This window comes from Marmota marmota, unplaced genomic scaffold, assembly GCF_001458135.2.
Source record: "Marmota marmota marmota unplaced genomic scaffold, marMar, whole genome shotgun sequence".
Taxonomy (NCBI): domain Eukaryota; kingdom Metazoa; phylum Chordata; class Mammalia; order Rodentia; family Sciuridae; genus Marmota; species Marmota marmota.
The window spans coordinates 2,784,505-2,803,541 of NW_025999842.1; the positions used below are offsets into that span (position 1 = coordinate 2,784,505).

The 19,037-nt window shown below is 35.2% G+C and overlaps 1 long non-coding RNA gene across 1 annotated transcript in view; it reads right to left on the reverse strand.

The window, feature by feature from the left end:
- Positions 1–19,037, reverse strand: part of LOC125610372 — a 93,761-nt gene that overhangs the window by 60,391 nt on the left and 14,333 nt on the right. Inside the window, exon 2 of the long non-coding RNA XR_007341219.1 lies at positions 5,402–5,561. This is a non-coding gene — a long non-coding RNA (uncharacterized LOC125610372). The remainder of the gene's footprint in view (positions 1–5,401; positions 5,562–19,037) is intronic.

Sequence of the window (19,037 nt, forward strand, 5' to 3'; positions counted from 1 at the left end):
TAAAAAGGCTCAACATCATCAGCTATCAGGAAAATGCAAATCAGCTATCAGGAAAACTACCATGAGATACCATCTCACCACAGTTAGTATGACTGCTTTCAAAAAAAATGAAAAAAGTAAAAGAAACAAATAATTATAAATACTGGCAAGAATGTGAAGAGAAGGGAACTCTTAGATACTACTGGTGGGAATGTAAATTAGCATAGTCAGTATAGAGAACAGTATAAGTTCCTCAAAAACTAAAAATAGATCCAGCTATCCCACTTCTGGGTACACTTACAGGAAATTCACTCAGTGTACCAAAGAGATACCTGCACACCTTTGTTTATTATGGTAATATTCAAAAGAGCTAAGACATGGAATCACCCTAGGTGTCCATCAACAAAGGAATAGATAAAGAAAATACGGCATATATACACAATGGAATATTATTTAGCCATAAAGAGAAATGAAGTCTGGTTATATAGCAAAATGGATGTAACTGGAGAATACTACATCAAGTGAAATAAGCCAGACACAGAAAGACAAATACATATTCTGTCTCATATAGGAAGCTTAAAAAAAGTTGACCTTATAGTAGAATAGTGATTAATAGAGGTTGGGAAGGATGTGGTGAGGATGTTGAATAATGGGAAGTTGGATTTGAGCCAGGAATTTAGCTCAGTGGTATAATCGCCTAGGATATAGAAGAACCTGGGTTCAATCCCCAGCATTGCCAAAAAAGAAAAAGGAGGTTGAAGTTGATCTAGTGCATGTTGTGTGCATGTGTGGAATAATCACACTGAAATCAATTAACATGTGTCATTAATACAGGTCAATAAAGAATAAAAGAAAGAATGATCAAGACAAACGAACAAAAAAAAGTCTTTCAAATGAAAATCCAGATGACTTGAATCCTAGATAGACAAAGCCCCAGTGGTCTTCCCCCTGTATTTCCATTCTCATCTGTGGATCTTTTGTTTTCTTTCCCCTTGGCTTCCAATAACAGAATGTTCCCTGGGACTCCTCCCACCACTCTGGTGACTTCTCTTTTTTGAAATGCAAGTTTTTATGATCCAAGATTTTGCGCTAAACACTTTCACTCCTCTTTCTTAACTGCCTCTTTCTTTTGAATAATTTATTCAATCCTCTGTCTTCAGCTGACACTTCTATGACCTCCAGATCTGAAACCCAATCCAAGTTCTGTCTTTGGAGTCTCAGTCCTGTCTTTTCTGCTGTTTCCGGAAGCTCTCGACCTGTTCTATGGGCCTTTCATGCTCAGTGTCCTTGTCCCCTTGCCTGCTCAGCCAGCAACTCCTCTTGACTCTCCATTCCTACTAACAGTATACCCATCTTTCCAGACATTGAGATTTATAATTTTGTCATCATCTTCAACTCTTTTTTCCTCTTATTCCCAATCTCCCAATAGTAGCTAAATTCTACCTCTGCAATATTTTTCTAAATAATTCTTCATCTCTGTTAGCACTTTTCCCCTCTTGTTCAGTCCTTATCACCCATGATATTGAAATGACTTACAAGTCTCTCAGCCCTCAGAATATATGCCAATCCTAATCCCTTTTACAATATACTCTTCATGATCACAATTATGAATAAGCCAGTTTTATTCCAAAACATTTGGGTAGCTTTCCATTGCCTCCAACTTCTTTTCCCTTTCTCATGCTCCCATGGCATGGCCTGTAGCCTCTCTTTCCAACATTATTTACTGCCTACTCTTGTCAACAATTCCTCTACTCTAGCCCAATTGAATCATTTGATCATTTCAATCCACACTCTGAAATTGTTAATATCACAGTTTGTTCACCAAAACTTCTGCCTTGAATTCCCTCCCTCACCTCTAATGAGGACCTCACTTTACAACACACGCAGGTTCTCACCTCTTCTGAATTTCTCAAACCACCTAAAATTCTTTTATGATAATTTTCATTCTGTGCTTTGTAATCTAATCATTTGGGTACCTGTCTTATTAACTTAATAAGTTAATAAGAGCACAATCTGTAAATGATTCAATTTTGTATCCATAATTATATACAAAAGATGGCTTGGCATATACTGCATCCTCAATAATTTCTTTTAGTTGTCAAAAAATTATGAAATGCCCTTCTTGACTTTGATTCAGTAAGCATAGATTTAATTGCTAGTTCAGGATCCTATTTACCTAGGTGGAGAGTAGGGCATCATTGGAGTATTATATGGTCCTTGCAAAGTCTCCTAAGAATTCTTTTAAAATAAGCACAGAAATGTTGCCATAAAAAGTGGTCAACAAAACCAGTACACACAAGCACAAACTTGGTAGCAAGATAACACAAGAATCAAGGGAATCCCACAAGCACCTTTGCAAAAATCTCTCCTTCAAAGCTCTCGACTTTAAATGCAGCTTCATTAATTGGTGGCACAGGGGAAGAAACAGACAAATCCCTCTGAAGCTTACTGATGTAAACTTTCCACAATGTTATTAGGTTTTACTATTCTTAATTAAATGTATGTACTTATATGTTAAGTCCTTTTCTTTTCTGTTCAACTCTCTGTTTAAGCATGTTTTGTTCCAACATTTTTTTCAAAATCTAGCTGGATTAAAAAGCAAAGTTTAAAGGAGATTCTACTTTCTCTGCCTTTCTAACTGCATTTGTAGAACCAGAGTTTGAGGTCTATATAAGAACTCCCAAGTGGGAAAGTTAAAACGCAGACCTTTCTATGCACCTCCCCATGCCTGAAGAGCTGAACTCCCAGTCCCTATGTTTTGATGGATTACCTTACAAATTATCCCAATCATCTCACCATTATATTTGCAGGTTTTATTCCTTTTTTGGAACTTAGAGAGATTAAAAATAAATTTTAGCTTCTTCCAGCATCACTTCCAAATTTACAGCTCTTCTTTGCTTCACATCTGACTCTAAACCAAGCCAAATGCAGAATACTCCCTCCCTGGTGAGATGTCCCCACTCATCCATCATGCCTTGCTGATGCAATCCAGTGCCATAAGTTTTCTTCAGGGAGCATGGGTGGCCAACAGACATGAGCCCATGAGTGAATGGAAGAATTGTGTAAGACTGCGTCTTGTGTAAGGAACGTGCTGGGACATGTTTGCCAGATCTCCTGGATGCTTTGTGTGGATGGTTTTAGTCTCCTCTTCAAACAGAATAATTCAAGTTCTGTTTTCACCCTTCCTTTTGACATTGATTTTCAAATTGTTATTTTTTTCCTTGCATGCAATTTTTTATTTACATGTGCCTATTCTTAAGACAGTAGTTAAAACTCCCCACAAAACAGCCATACTAGGAAAGTAATATGGATAAATATTACTTCCAGAACAGATTTTGATATAAAGTTGGAACAAACCCTTCTTAAACAGGGGGCTAAACAGAAATAAAAATCACACAAATAAATGAGGCATCACCCCAAAAATCTAAATAACCTTCTGTTTGGTTTATCTGGATAATTATTCAAGTTCTATTTTAACTTTACTTTTAAAAAGTTGGCCCTTATATGAATCTTCTCGTATATCTAGCTCTTTAGCACATCTATATTTTATTTATTGGCAAATTTCACATTTTTATCACATGAAAATCAAATTCTATTTAGAAAGTATATTTTATAATATAAGGTTTTATTTCCACTTTTGGTGAGTGTTAACTTTGTTGTTGTTTGGGGTTTTCTCTTAATAGGCCGTTAGCTATGCAGCTGGAAGCCCCATCAGAGGCCATTTCCCTTTCAATGGGGACAAAAAGCACCTAGGTGCTCTCTGTAGGCATTCAAAAGTCATCCAAGGATTATTTTAAGAGCTCTATTAGTTTTGCAGACTTTTGTCACACTGAACCTTCAGCTTGAAAATATGAAATAAGGGACTTTTATTTTACTTATCAGATAATTATCAAAGCAGTTATTCTTCTGATGTTCTGAGATTTTTGGAAGAAGTGGGCCCATTTGTATGAGGAGCCAATGATTTTCTGGAATAGAAAAGACCACAGTCCCCTTCCCTTCCTCTCCAAAAAAGTCAATGTAGACTGTAAGGCCTGAAGAGATAATAAAGACCAAAACTCCTGAAATAGAGTTGAAGCAAGCACAGGAAGTAAAGGGACAACAAGCAAGGTCCAAACTGAATCGGGGTATCCTCTGAGCCTTTGAGTCTCAAGGTAATGGCAGTCATGAAAATGTGCCTGGTGGCCCTTCACTCATAGGAGCTGTTTTGGTCTGATCCCCAGATACCACATCCTGAAACCCGTCCCTGTGTTTGCACCAAGGTCACATCTCCCTAAGGCTGCTGCCTGCCAAGGACCTGGAGAAATGAAACTCCTTTGTTCTCTGACTTTGGCTCAAGAACTCCTGCAAGGGTTTGCCAAACTTTCCTTAGGCCATATTGCAGTCTAGAAGGCTTGCACCCAACCTTGTCTCCCTCTCTCCTTCACTTGCCATCAGACCAGCATCACAATCTGATAACTCTTTGAGCTCTTTCTACTTTTCACACAGGCATTTCCCCCTAATATTTTCCTTCCTTCCTCCCTCCCTCCCTCCCTCCCTCTGTTCTTTCCTTTCTCCCTTCCTTCCTTTCTCCTTTTTGGTACTGAGGATTTAACCCAGAGGAACTTTACCATTGAACCACGTCCCCAGTCCTTCTTTTTCATTTTTTTTTAATTTGAGACAGGACCCGTACTAAGTTGCCTAGGGCCTTGCTAAACCTGGCCTCCAACTTGCAATCCTCCTATCTGAGCCTCCCAAATCACTGGGAATACAGGCACCACACTCGACTTTCCCCTAATAATCTTTACATATTTAATTCCATTTTAGCATCTGTTTCTTAGGGGACTCAGACTAATATGCAAGATACAAGTGCTGAAGCCATCTTGACCTACTCTTCCTGGAGCCACTTGTGTCCAAGGAGCTATTGTTAGGTAGAACCTCATAGAATTTCCAATACCAACCATTTATGACTTACCAAAATGATAAATTCATATGGTTTGATTTCAGCAGTGTGAAGTATTGACAGAGCTGAAACGTTGGAGGTTCAATATTGGAGGCATAGCATTTCCTTGAACTTGGAATAGGACTTCTCCCTCTCATTCTTGGGAGGACTGTTACTGAAGAAGGTAGTCTAATCTCTAAGTTCAGGAAAATTTTACCCAGAAAAATTGTTTTTTTCTGTTGCCCATGCTTCCTCCCAAAGACAACTTGGTTGCTCTTAATCAGCCTTGTGCAAAGGCCCATTTCCATTGAGCCAAGCTTCTTCATCATTACTCATCTGTCATGAAATGGGCATTAAGTCTCCATCCACTTGCATAGGCAACTTTTACCCTCATAGAAATGACTTGGTTCAGGAATCATTTGAACTTTGACCTTGAAGGGACCCGTTTGTGGGGAATTTTTTTTTTTAAATCAGAGGTAGCCTAGTAAATGGGGAAATCCCCACCTTTTTATAAATAAGCAGGATCCATTCAGAACCTAGAATGACTGTAGCACAAGGAACTCTGCTTTATCATCTGTCTTTCCCATACATTCTCAAAGGCAGTTTCTACTCAGAAAGCAGAAAACTCCTTGTAGCCATCAATTCTCTTTCGCTCTTCAAACCACTGAAAAATAAAGAGTCGTAGACATATAAATGAGAAATAATTAGAACTTGGAGTGGAATATACTGGACTTTTTTCTCTTAGTGGCAATAATAGTACACTCTGGCCTGATTAGGACATTCTACTTCCCCTCAAATTCAATGCCCCTGAAATACACAGTAAAATATTAATGGCAAAATTTATTTTCTATTGGAAAAATTAATTTTCACAATGATTGAACCTGATTCTAATTGTGATTTAAAGTACAGAATTTTTCCACTCAAACCTCTTTATTTTTTATAACTACTTAACCACATTACTTTTGTTCTCAAACACTATGTGGAAAAAAATTCGCTTTTTCTAATAATTTCCTTTTCATTAGAGAAGAAAATTTGTATGCAATTAACTCGACAGTTTTAAAAAGAAAAATAGTCTGCATTTATCAAGCATTTACCGTATGCTAAAATAAAGTTAGAAACTCTGGGATTCTTGAGTCCCTGCAACAGAAACTGGCCTAAAGCTATATAATGGATAAAGTAAAATCATTATCAGTTTTTGTATATCATACTCCTTCTGTGCAATTTAAAATATTGGCATCATAATATTTTGTATTTCACCTAACATGAATATTTCCCTAAATTATGATAAGCCTTTTGTCAACATCATTTTAAACATTTTATCGTTTTCCATTGTATGGCTATCAATATGTTTGTCTTCTCTGTTTTGGGACATTTACATTGCTTCAATTTTTTGGCTTCAGTTTAACATATAAGTGTATATGCTTAGGATCATTTTTAAGAGTAGAATTGCTGGGCTTAAGATTATTAATATTTTTAGATTCTTGATATGCACCTCCATGTTTATCTTACATTTTCATCATCAATACATGGATTTGCTCATTTGAGATCTTGAATAATATTGAAGGTAAAGATTTATAAGATATTCCTAGTTTAAACATCTTTTCTGATACAAAAGGAAAAGTGGTAACTAATTTAATTTTGCATTTTCATACTAACAATAAATATTGAATATTTTCCCAAGTTTGTCAAATAATCTATATCTCTAGTCTTTGATATAACTTCAGAGTTCTTACTTTCTGGCCATCAAAAGTCATTTCCATGATGGTCCTGAAGATGCTCTTAGGTTACGTCAGATTTAAATAAGGTTTTTAGCCATTTTATATCACTCAGTTCATTTGCCTCAGTTGCTGTGGTGAATTTTACATAAATGTATGAACAGGAATGTGTATATAGCTCTGGGTATGTGCTATGGTATGTGTTTTTATATACTTTTCATTGGTGAACACTGGTGAATCTTTAGTCTTCTCCCAGATCATGAGAATTATTAATTTATACCACAATCATAAGTTAACTCAACCAAATTTATTTACCTTTTCAAATTACTATTATTCTTATTATTTCTAACATTTTCCAGTGTGTCCTAAGAGTTTCTTACATCATTATTGCCAACTATATGGTAAAAATCCCCAGTATTAAGGATTAATAAAATATTTGATTTAAGTTGGTTCTTTTAATATTTTTTCTCTGACGATATATGTCTTGATGTAGAAAATTTGATACTGTATTTTTTTTTTAGATTAACCAACCTAATTTCTCCTCTCCAGATTGTGGATTGGAAATTGGATGGAACAGTATAAGTCAATGTGGAAAAATAATTTTGCCAAATTTCAATCCCAATCAAGCCTCCATCAAAACTTCATTCTTCTGCTGTTGCAATATATTTATGTGACAATTTTTAAGGGTTTATTTTAAAGGCTCAATGGACTTCTTAGATTCCAAATCACTTAAAAAAATTTTTTTGATGGTACAGACTAAAGTGAATTAAAAACACATGGAATCGATGTTCTCCAAAATATATGTTGTTTTTTTTTTTTTAAATTTAGAGAAAGAGGGTGAGAAGAGGTAGTTGGCAAAATGTTTGGGTTTTAGTAAATCCAAAATTTTTGAAAAATTGTTCCAGATGTTTGATGAACCCCCTGGTGTCCCTAAGTTTCACCCAAGCCTGCTATAAATAAAGGTAATTATAAACAGCAATAGAGTGAAATTCAGCAGTATGTAATGGATGCTATAGCAACAAGAATTAACTATGAACTGAATTACCCCACAGATTATAGAGGATGTGGATGTGTTGTCAACCATGAAGAGAAGTATAGTTTTACAGCATGCCTACATAAAGGAAGTAGGGGAATCAAAACAACAACTTCACCCACGAAAACCTGATGCTTCCTGACACTCATCCTGGCATCAGAGGCTCTCATTATCTAGCCAAGCGGTTCTTGAGACAGGATGATCAATCACCCAGCCAGAATGTTTGGAAACTTGTGGGATATTTTTTGGTTATCACAATGACTGGGCAGAGCTACTAGCTTTTATTATGCAGTAGCCAAGGATGCTTAACATCCTGAAATCCCAAGAACATAAGGATATGTTCATCTTGAAGCAACCATGCCCCCACCAGACTCTCCACCCCCTCCCACCCCTGCTTTCCAGGATACCTACTTTCCTATAGTCCCTCCTACATCACAACACCCTGCTTTCAGGTCCTCTACTATTCTCCTATTAAAATTCCTTGTCTCTCCTCTTCAATAATCCACAGCTACATTTTCTTACAGAAAGACTCTTCTCTACCTCGAGTCATCCCTCAAGGAACCTCCAGAGTGAGCTTTTTAACTTCACTTGATGTCTTTCTATAACTCTATCCTCAGTTTCTTCCCTTGTCATATCTAGTATGGGGGAATTTGCCTACAGGAAATCTTCTTGATTAACTACTGATGAACATTTTTTATCAAGATTGTGGTCATGTTAGACTTTCTTAATTGACTCTAATGAGATAATTTTGCCATGTGTGTTCTCATGTGCATTTCCATGTCTGCTGAGATGGATATAAATATAGATACAGAGAATATAGATTGAGATACATTTCTGTGAACACAAAACATTGCCTTTTAATTTAAATATGATGCTTTCTGAGTCCTTTGGCTGGAAGATTGAATGAGAATTTGGCCTCTTGTTTCTATTCCTTAAATAATCACTCACATTTGAATTTCAGAGTTTTACCTCTTATTAGTTACACTATAGCACTAAAGAGTCTTGAGAGACTTAAAGTGCAGCCAGGAAGAGTCAGTTTGGAAATACATACTCTAATACCTCTGAGGGGAACAATCCCCACAGACATATGCTGGAAGAGGTGAACTATACATCTGGATTGTAATAATATTCCATGGAATGACAAAGGAGAGTTTCATCTTTTGAGCCAGGGAGAGTTGTACTAACAAGTGCTCTTTGGTGTAGCCCTTTGCTGACTTCACAGAGGAAGCCTTAGAGGCTTAGCTGAGAAACAAATAGCTTCTATTTAATTTCACATTGCTATCACTCATGGTGATGTTTAATACATACAACCTTTGTCTTAAAAGCATGCAACTCTTCAATGACCATGCCCACTGCAGGCTTTTCTGGACCTTTGCCAAAGTGTTCCCATGCCACTGAGGTAGCTGTCATCATGAGAAACCCACACAGTCCTTCAGCCTCACGTTACTTATAGACCTATAGTAAGTATTAAAACTCAAAAGAATCAAAATGTAATCTCAGAATGCAAAGAAGAAGAAACATATACTTTGTGGACAAGAGTTCTATTACTTACCCTTTCCCCATTCTCGATGTGGAATAATTGAGTATGAAAGCTAGTAATAGAGCAATAAGTGGAAAATACCAAAAATAACATCATCACCAACTACAAAAGCATCATATTCATTACGTTAAGAACTGCATAAAGGTAACAAAATAATTTGAAAATTATCTCTAATTCTGTCCCACAGAAATCATCATTGAATTGTTCAGTTTAACATTCATCCAGACTTTATATATGTACATACATGTAGTTTCCAAAACAGAATTAAGGTATACACACTGCCTTCAATTTTGTTTTTTACTTAACATATTACAGACATTTCCATTTTGAACATAAATTTTAAAAGGGTATAACTATATCACTATTTTTAAAGCTGCTCATTATTTATCTTAATTAATGTATCAAGATTTATATAAATGTTGCCCTATCTAGCATTTAGGTCGTTCTTGGTGTTTTACTATTTCATGCAACACTGCTATTAATATGCTTATATATACATTTTTAATATTTCAGTTTATTTCTAATGGATACATTTGTAAGAGTGAGGATACTGAATATTATTGAAGCAGAAAAATAATTTTCATTTACATTGCCAAACTTGTCTCCCAAAATGCTACACCCATTTGTTCTCCAATCCAATGCTTTTAAAGGGAAATGAATTCTTAGTTTTAAACAACTTAGTTATATTTTTTTAAAAAATATAACCCATCCCCAATTTTGAGACTGCTTTTGTGATTGTTTTAGTTATTTAAAATTGTGCTTTTAAAACTGTGCTCCGATTTTTTATCTCAAGAACCAAAGACCTGGAGGAGAAAGCTGCAGGGGATGAACAGAAGGGAGGAAGGGAGAATTGATTTTTTTCTGCCTAAAGATTTGAAATGAGATGGGATTCTGCTTTAAATCATTTATATGAGCTTGGTTCTGAGCAAGATTTACTAACTGTGTTCAAAAGTTTGACTAAAAATATCTTTACTCAAAGTACCAAAGAATAAAGTTAATTATTGCTCTCATTCACTATCTGACAAATAGTTCTCAAAAGAGTACCACATTACCAGGATTTTAAGGTAAAATAAAAATTTTTATAAAGGTGTCTGACATTTGAACTGTGGATTTTAAATTAGTTGTCATTTATACAAGTAGTTAATATACTTAAACAAAGGCAAAGTCAACAATTTAACCTGTAATTAAATTGATTCATGTTAAAAAGAAAAAAGCAAAACTCCTATGGATTTATACACTAAGCAGATGAGATTACTTTAGCAATTCTAACTAATGTAATTTTGATAATGTTAGCAAGATAATGGGAATTGTGAGATTCACTCATTTTATTGCAAAGACATTAAACAGTCTATCAGGGTGAAGCACTTTAATGTATAACTTGCACAGAGATTGAGACAGGAAAAAAATACATTTTCCCTCTCAGTATGTGGGAATAGCAAAGAGCAGAGCAGGCTGAGTGGTGAGGAACCCAAGAGACAGAACAGGAAAAGCAAGCAGATCAAACATGCAGTACTTAAGGCTACAAGATGTGAGGTCATTCTTTGAGTTCTAATAGAAAACCAAGGGCCCAAAGCACATGATTTTTGTATGTGGAACAAAGAATCAAAACACACCACAGTTCAATCTTCCATTTGCATCAGAATCTGGCAGGAGACTCTCTGGGAGGCCCTACATCTGAGACATTAGTGACAAAGAGAAAACCATATTTGAGGGACTATAAGAAACATTCTGTTTCCCATTCACGCTCTACTTAATATTTAGGGTCACGAGAAATTTCTACAAAAGAGAAAAAGAAGAAAGTAGCTCCATTGTCAGAAATGGTAGCACTGAACAAATAGCTCTGTAGTCCGCAGACTGTGAATACAGCTCCAAAGATAATATTTTATTTGCATCCAACAAGTAGAACACTGACATAGTATAAACATAACATGATAACAGTATAACACAATAAGAACCAAAATTCCTGCATTAGCCAAATCAAGACACTTATGGAGAAGAGTATTCAAAAGTCACCAAAGACAAAATCATCAGGCCCTGCAAGAACTAGGCTTGAGTCTCCAGCAATTCCTTATCCTCTTTGGATTTTAATTCTCTTATCCACAAAACTACAGAGTTGTATACCTAAGGAATCTTCTAATTCCACAATTGTCTAATTCTATAATTTTTAGAATTCTTTAAATAAAATAAAATTAGAATTCTTTTTTTTTCCCCTCACAAAATTACTTTAAGCCCTGTGAAAGGAAATGTTTCTCTTATAGTTGTTGGAACTAGAATCATTCCTGGCTCTATCCCCCACCCCTCAGACTCAGCAGCTGCCAAAGCTGCAGAAAGTGGCCCCAATCCAAAGGGCTCTTTTCCCTGGAGCACAGGAGTGAGAGTATTCGAGAGCATCTGGAAAGTCTGCTTAATATTGCAGTCACTTCCCAGGGTTGCATGTGCTTCCTGGCAGCAGCTAATGATAGCAACAGAATGAGCATCCAGGATCTCTCTCCATCCTGTGCTTCACCTGTTCTGAGGGTGTGCCTGGAAAACGCCTGCTCCAGGACTTAAGTGGCAAGTGACAAGCAGCAATCCTGCTTACCACATCTTTAAGCAGCTTTTAAAAAATGCCAACCCTAATCTGAGAAGAAAGGTTCAAGGGCAACATTTCCCTTAAGAAACTAGCAAATAATTTGGGTAGCAGTAGAATTATAAACATAAACTATAAAACATAAAATATCCAGCCTGCCCCCATGTACTTAGTGACTTGTGACATTATTCAAGCCAGTCTCTCACAAACTTTATGTGAACGTCCGGTTTTCTGAAAGTCTATTGACTTAAAAATGATTCAGTTACTGTGTAGCTGAAGGGAAACAAACCAAAGGCCCTGAAGTGTTTGAAAAACACATTTTACTGATTTGGAAGGAAGTTAGAGCAACACTGTCCCACATGTTTAACTCTATCCAGGAAAATGACAGCAGAGGCCTAGGTTAGATGCAGAAAGCACTTCCTACTGGCTTTCTCATTATTTCTGCAAAGCTATTAACTAATAATGAGAATTATTTCTCAACAAGATTAGGAAGTAAGATGACATTTTAATATAGCCCTTCTCTATCCTATTTTAATAGGTTCCTTCTCCTTTCTTCCCCAGACTCCTCCCATGCCATCCCTTACATCCTTCTCCCATTTGTCCAAAACATGGGAAAAGATTTTATCAACTCTTTCACTGAGAGGCAGTACTGACTGACCCATGCTACTGTGCTTGTAAACTATTGGTCTCTTAACAGGAAAGATACAGGACAAATAATAGAAGGCTAAGCCCTAACCAATCAAAAACAGAGATTTGTAGAGAAGTGAATACTCTGAAAGTCTACAAATAATAATTATGTATGCAACTGCCCACACCTCCTAAACATAAAACGTCATTGCTTCCGGTGTCAGTAATATCTTCTAGTCACCACCATAATAAGAAAGAGTTGACAGCGGCAAAATTGTAAACCTGGAAGTAATCATTTCACAGCTAATGTTCAAAGCAAAGCTGTAAGAGGAAAAAGACAAGTGAGGGTTTACCCACTACACCAACTATCTAGGGCCACTGGGAAATTAACTGAGTTTTGTAACTTTCCTTAAACCCCCACAGTATTGATAAGTATGGAAAACGTAGTGATAATCAAATTGCATTTGTCATCTATCTGACTAGTACAAAAACTTAGGTTTTTTTCAAAAATTTTAATTGAATATAATGACCAAAAGTTATTTTAGTACAAGAATTTTCAGAATGACTCTCACAAGTAAACAATTGCCAAACACCTCACTATTAATCTGGTATGAGGTCTGGTTGCCATAGAGCAGCAAATAAACAACACAAACGAGCATGATCACCAAGCCACATGCCAACACTTACTTTCCATGGAAAATTCTTAATTAAACTGAACAGTCTTAAGGAGTCAGTTTAGTTTTTGTTATTTATAATTTTTTTAGATTATTGTTTTTCATAATTATTCTTAAATCTCTTAAAGTGCTCGTAATTATTTTTAGTGCATAAATTTAGAGAAAAAACAAAGTAATAACTACTTAATAAAGAAACAGAAAAATACAGATATTATAATTTCTCTTCACGTGTTTTATATTTTCATATTTATACAAACATCTGCTCCTTTGCCAACACACAAACACCTGAGTTTATTCTTTTCAAACCACAGTTTGAAAAGAATAAACAATAAGGTGACTTATCTTAAAGGCACTTCACCTTGATTTTCTTTTTTTTAAAAAAAGTTACAAACATTTTTCAAATATAATAACTATGAATTGTTAGTGGTGTCTCATTGACTCACATCATCACATTAGAGATGCCTTCCCACAGGGGCAGAGAAAGAAACTTATATCCAAGACATAAAATATTTTATATCAAGAAACACATTTCCAAGTTTTTGTTTTATGTTTTTTGGTTTTTAGTTTTGGGGAGTCTTTGAGGCTATTGTGAATGGGATAGTTTGGATGCTAATCCATATAGGGGGAATGCATGGGATAAGTGGAAGACCTTTGGATGGGGCAAAGGGGTAGAAAAGTCAGTGGAATGAGATGGACAACATTACCCTAGGTATATATATGATTGCACAATGATGTAACTCTACTTCATGCACAACTAGAGAAGTGAAAAATTATGCTTTTTTGTGTACAATGAACCAAAGAGTTTTCTACTGTCATGTATAAGTGATTATTAGAACTAATAAATAAATAATTTCCTTAAGCATGTCACATGTCATTGTTATTGGAAAACAAGAGTTTTTTTCAGCTAATGACATTGTAATTCTAACACTATATGATTTATACTATTCCATTTAATATTAATTTTAATGATAACTAAAAATGTGTAAGAAAAGAAAAACTTTGTTTAAATACCACAGCACAATTATGAGGACTAATACAAAAATCTTCCCTACATTGCCAACACCTTCCTCTTTTTTTTACTTTCTGGCCTCCTTCCATACAGCTTTGCTACAGATGGTGAGGCCACAAGGAAAAATAAAGCATTTTGCATTTTGCAGGAGAAAATGTACTCAGTTTAAAACTTTTCTGTCTCCCCTGCTGCACTGCCCAAAGTGGTCCTTTCTTGACCCTAGAGTTAATTTATAATCCCATAAGAACGGAAAATTCAGAGTTTACAAATCCATGTAATACAATAAAACTCGGAGAAAAGTAATAGAGAAAAGATGGAATCAGATCCTAGAGATGAGGATCATCTAACTACTACCTAACACATCAAATATCTAAGTAACAGAACCAATGGAAGATCACCAAAATAATGTGATAATCCTGGCAGAAGCTAACTCACATACACATGTGGAATCAATTAATGTATAAATCACATCTGGGTTTGTACTTTTACCTACTAATAATTGTATAGTTAATACATAGAGAAAGTAATGTAATTATACATTGAATGAATTTTATCTATACTGGACATAATTATTCTAGTTACTGTTTATTTCCAAAATCAATTCTAAATCAACACAAATTCTGGATAAGTTAGTTTATTCATTAAAAGCAAAGACTGGTTAAGCACCAGAGCAGACATTATCTTGTTCATTGATTTCTGGTTCCCCTCTGCTTCCATAATTTTATTTCCTGCCATCTCTGAAGTTTAGCATCCTATAAGACTAACACTGAAAAGTAAATCATTAATAGAAGTAGATCTCAAGTTTTTCTCACTGTTAAAATCGAAACTCCATCAATATGTGTTCCTAAATAACTAAAATAAGTCCTCCGATCTGCTCTCACCATAGACTTTTAGAAATAAAATATAAACAAGGAAAAAAACTTTCATTATTTTAAGCTATTGAGATTTGAGAACTATTTCTTACTGTAGTATAACATGGACTTTACCAATTTTACAGGAAGACAAAACTAGGTAAGAAAATTTTCTTTGTAGCATATCAACATATCCCCTTCTCTACTTTAGTGATGGTAGTAATAGTTACTGTTGTTGTTTAATGTTCTAAGATTAATCCTCTTTTAAAACTAATTGGTAATCTCTAAGCAGAGTTTTTGTGACAAATATTGATAAATCTATAATTATTTTTTCAATACTAATTTATCTGCTCACAGTAGGCACTCAGTATGTAATTACTGAATTTAAGAAGTTGTCTAACTGAAGAACAATGATATGATCATGTTCTTAAGTAACCTGAATCCTTACGTTGTAACATTTATAGAGTATAATTTGTTATACTTAAATTGATTTAATCTCTAGGAAAATTCATAATATTATTTTAAATAATTAAAACAGATATGATGAATTATTTTCTGCAAACAAAGAACCTATTTTGGAATTGGACTACCTTAGTCCAAATTCTGATTTTACCATTTACTCTGTGTATGGCCTTGGACAATTATCTAACCTAACTGAATGTTGGCTGTCTCTTTTATGAAATGCCCACTTCAGAAAAATGTAAAAATAAATTTTTTTAAATTAAATGTGAAATTTCAAGTCTATTACCCCATATATATTATAATCAATAATACTAGTTGGAACTTGCTGCATGTGTTGAAAGTGAGATTAGATTTGGGGCTTTTGGTTTATATTTACCAAATAACTATGTAAACCTTCCTGATTATATTCATAATTACCAAGTCCTGTCTATCATTATCACTAATGAAATGCTCTCCAAATGCAGACAGTAAGCTAAACTGATTAATTTTGTAATACTATGAACTTAATTTTTCAGTGTAACAAATAATCTAGTGTCCAGAGTTATGGATTGTCAATAAAACACATATCTTTGTGTTTGAATACATCTACCAGAGGAAAAAATATGGTCCTATTTAACAAAGTAAAAAACAACATAATAAAAATAAATAAATAAAAAACTTACTTTCAAATACACTCAAGGACTACTTGGATCCAATGTAGTTCTTACAAAACAGAATTTTGATGACATAGCCAAATGAGTCCAAAACATGTGAACTAAATTTGCCTTAAAAAATTACATATGGTGCAAAAATAAATAAGTAAGGGGAGAAAATACTGGGTACAATGAGCTTGGACTTTATTAAATGTCAAATATTTTAACCTAATTTGTGATATTTGTAAACTTAAAAGGCTGTATACTCATTAAGAAATACTTTGTTAATATTCCCATACATATTCAAATTATTTTATTTTTTTTCTTCAATCTCAACAATTTCTACTTGAGTTAAGCCTTATACAAACATTTTTATAAATTTTTAATTCACTCATGTTTTCCAATTTGGCTGTATTGCTATACATTTGAAACTCAGTTCCTTTCCCCATTTTAGTAGCTAAGAATTAGAAAATTGATTACAGTAGAAAGTGCTACTAAAACGAAACTGACTGATGACAGAAAGAATGCTTTCGCTTGCAAAGAGTTTTGACTGCATGAAAGAACCTGAAGGCATAACCTACCCTAATGGCTGATTTCATTACACCAAGACCCAAGATTTATAATATGCTCACCACACCCCATGTTTCCCTAGCAGTCTTATAATAATTGGCCAGTTTTGCAAATATGAAGCTTTATCCACATAATACAACTCTCCTAAGACCTAACCAGCTAGTGCCACACTCAAATTTATCAACTTTAATCAAAACTACTCTAAGATTTCATCTCACTCCTGTCAGAATAGCAATCATCAAGAATACAGGCAACAATAAATGTTGGCAAGGATGTGGTGAAAAGGGTACATTCATACATTGCTAGTGGGACTGCAAATTAGCGCAACCACTAAGGAAAGCAGTATGGAGATTCCTCAGAAAATTGGGAATGGAAACACCATTTAACCCAGCTATCCCACTCCTTTATACGCAGAGGACTTAAAATCAGCATACTATAGTGACGCAGCCACATCAATGTTTACAGCAGTTCAATTCACAATAGCTAGACTATGGAACCAACCTAGGTGTCCCTCAATAGATGAGTGGATAAAGAAATGTGACATATATACTCAATGAAATATTACTCAGCTTTAAAGAAGAGTATAATTATATAATTTGCCAGTAAATGGTTGGAGTTGGAGAATATCATGCTAAGCAAAATAAGCCAATCCCACAAAACCAAAGGCCGAATGTTTGCTCTAATATGCGGATGCTAATTCACAATAAGGGGGGGCACTAGGGAAGAATAGTGTTACCTTAGATTAGGTAGAGGGAAGTGATGGGAGGGGAGGGGAGAGGATGGGGGGACAGGAAAGATAGTAGAATGAAACAAACATTATTACTGTATGTATATATGTGACTGCATGACATGTACACTTCCGTAACATGTACACTCAGAAAAATGAGAAATTATATCCCATCTATGTATAATATATCAAAGTGCATAAATGCATTCTACTGTCATGTATAACTAATTAAAACAAATAAAAATTTCCAAAAAAACAAAACCACATGATTTGTAAGTTTAAGAAAAAAAAAAAGACATACTGGACAGGGGCTGGGTTGTGGCTCAGTGGTAGAGCACTTACCTAGCATGTGGGTAGCACTGGGTTCAATTCTCAGCACCATATATAAATAAATGAATAAAATAAATTTTCATCAACATCTAAAAAAATATTTCAAAAAAAGAAGTACTGGACAGGACCATACCCAGAAACTTCATGTTAAGATAGCTTTATAAAGGTATCTTAGTCTGTAGAGGGTAAAAATTTGGTTATGATTCAGAGTCTCAGAGAGGATCCATTCATTTACAATAGTTTATATTGCTAAAACATAAAATAGGTTAGTATATTGTATAAACAGCTTTGGTGACAATTGATATTTCTTGGCTCTGAAATGGATACAACACTCCCATCAGGGAATATAATAAGATGTTGAGTGAGCTTTTTCTTATTTTCCTGGAGCCAACACCAAGGCCCATAGCTACAGACAACAAATGCTGGCTACTCCATCTTGTAAGTTCTACGAAACGATGATCTCTCTCAGGGTTAACTATGAGAGATCAATTTATTATTTTTGGCTTTAAAATAAACCCCAACTTCCCGCACATGCCCATCAGGAGTAAGATGACTGAGAGGTAAAGGAAGTAAGTTTGGCAAGGAGTATGGGAAGTAGAGCTGCCTAAATTTTGAGGGACCACTCCTTCTGTCCTGTGACTGAGGAAAGCCAAGTACATTCCTTGCTGAGCTCCAGGGGAAAGAACTCTGATGTAAAGGCAGGAACTCCAGTGGAATGTTTGGCTGGAAGTTCTGCAAATAAGTGAAAGACAAAGACAAAACAATATGCACTGTCAAGGTAGAGTAGGGGACCTCAAGTCTCCATCCCAGACAGACAACTGTATGTAAGGGATTCCCTATGCCCCCAGATCAGAATGCTAACCTAGGAGGGTAGGTGAGATTGACAACTTCCTTCCTGTTGGGACCACTGAATGTGGGAAGAAAAGAAGGATGCCTATGGTACCATCAACTGAGATCTATCTACTCACTGAAATCATCAGTATCCAGGGGTGCTGCTTGGAGGTTTACACTGGAACAAGCCAAGAAACACAACTGCATGGAACACAGAGGAGGACCCAACCTCTTATCAGAAGACACCCACCTTTTCCTCTGCCCTCCTCTGAGTTTTTTCTTCCCAACCCTGCCCCAGCTTGCAATTAGTTCAAGAAGAGAAGATCTTTTAAGCAAATAACTGATCAGAGTTCTTAAAGGTGTGAATAATAAACATCAGAACAAAGACATTCTAATAATGTCTAAAAGTTACTAAGAAATCACAGTGTGCAGTTTAAAATGTTTTAAGAGAGTTTCTAGCCAGTAGGGAATAGCAAGAATGACAGGTGGCTATCGTGGAAATAAAAGTAGAAGTGTTATAACAAATCAATTAGTCTCCTCAAAAGAAAAATATGCTAATGATTTGTCTTT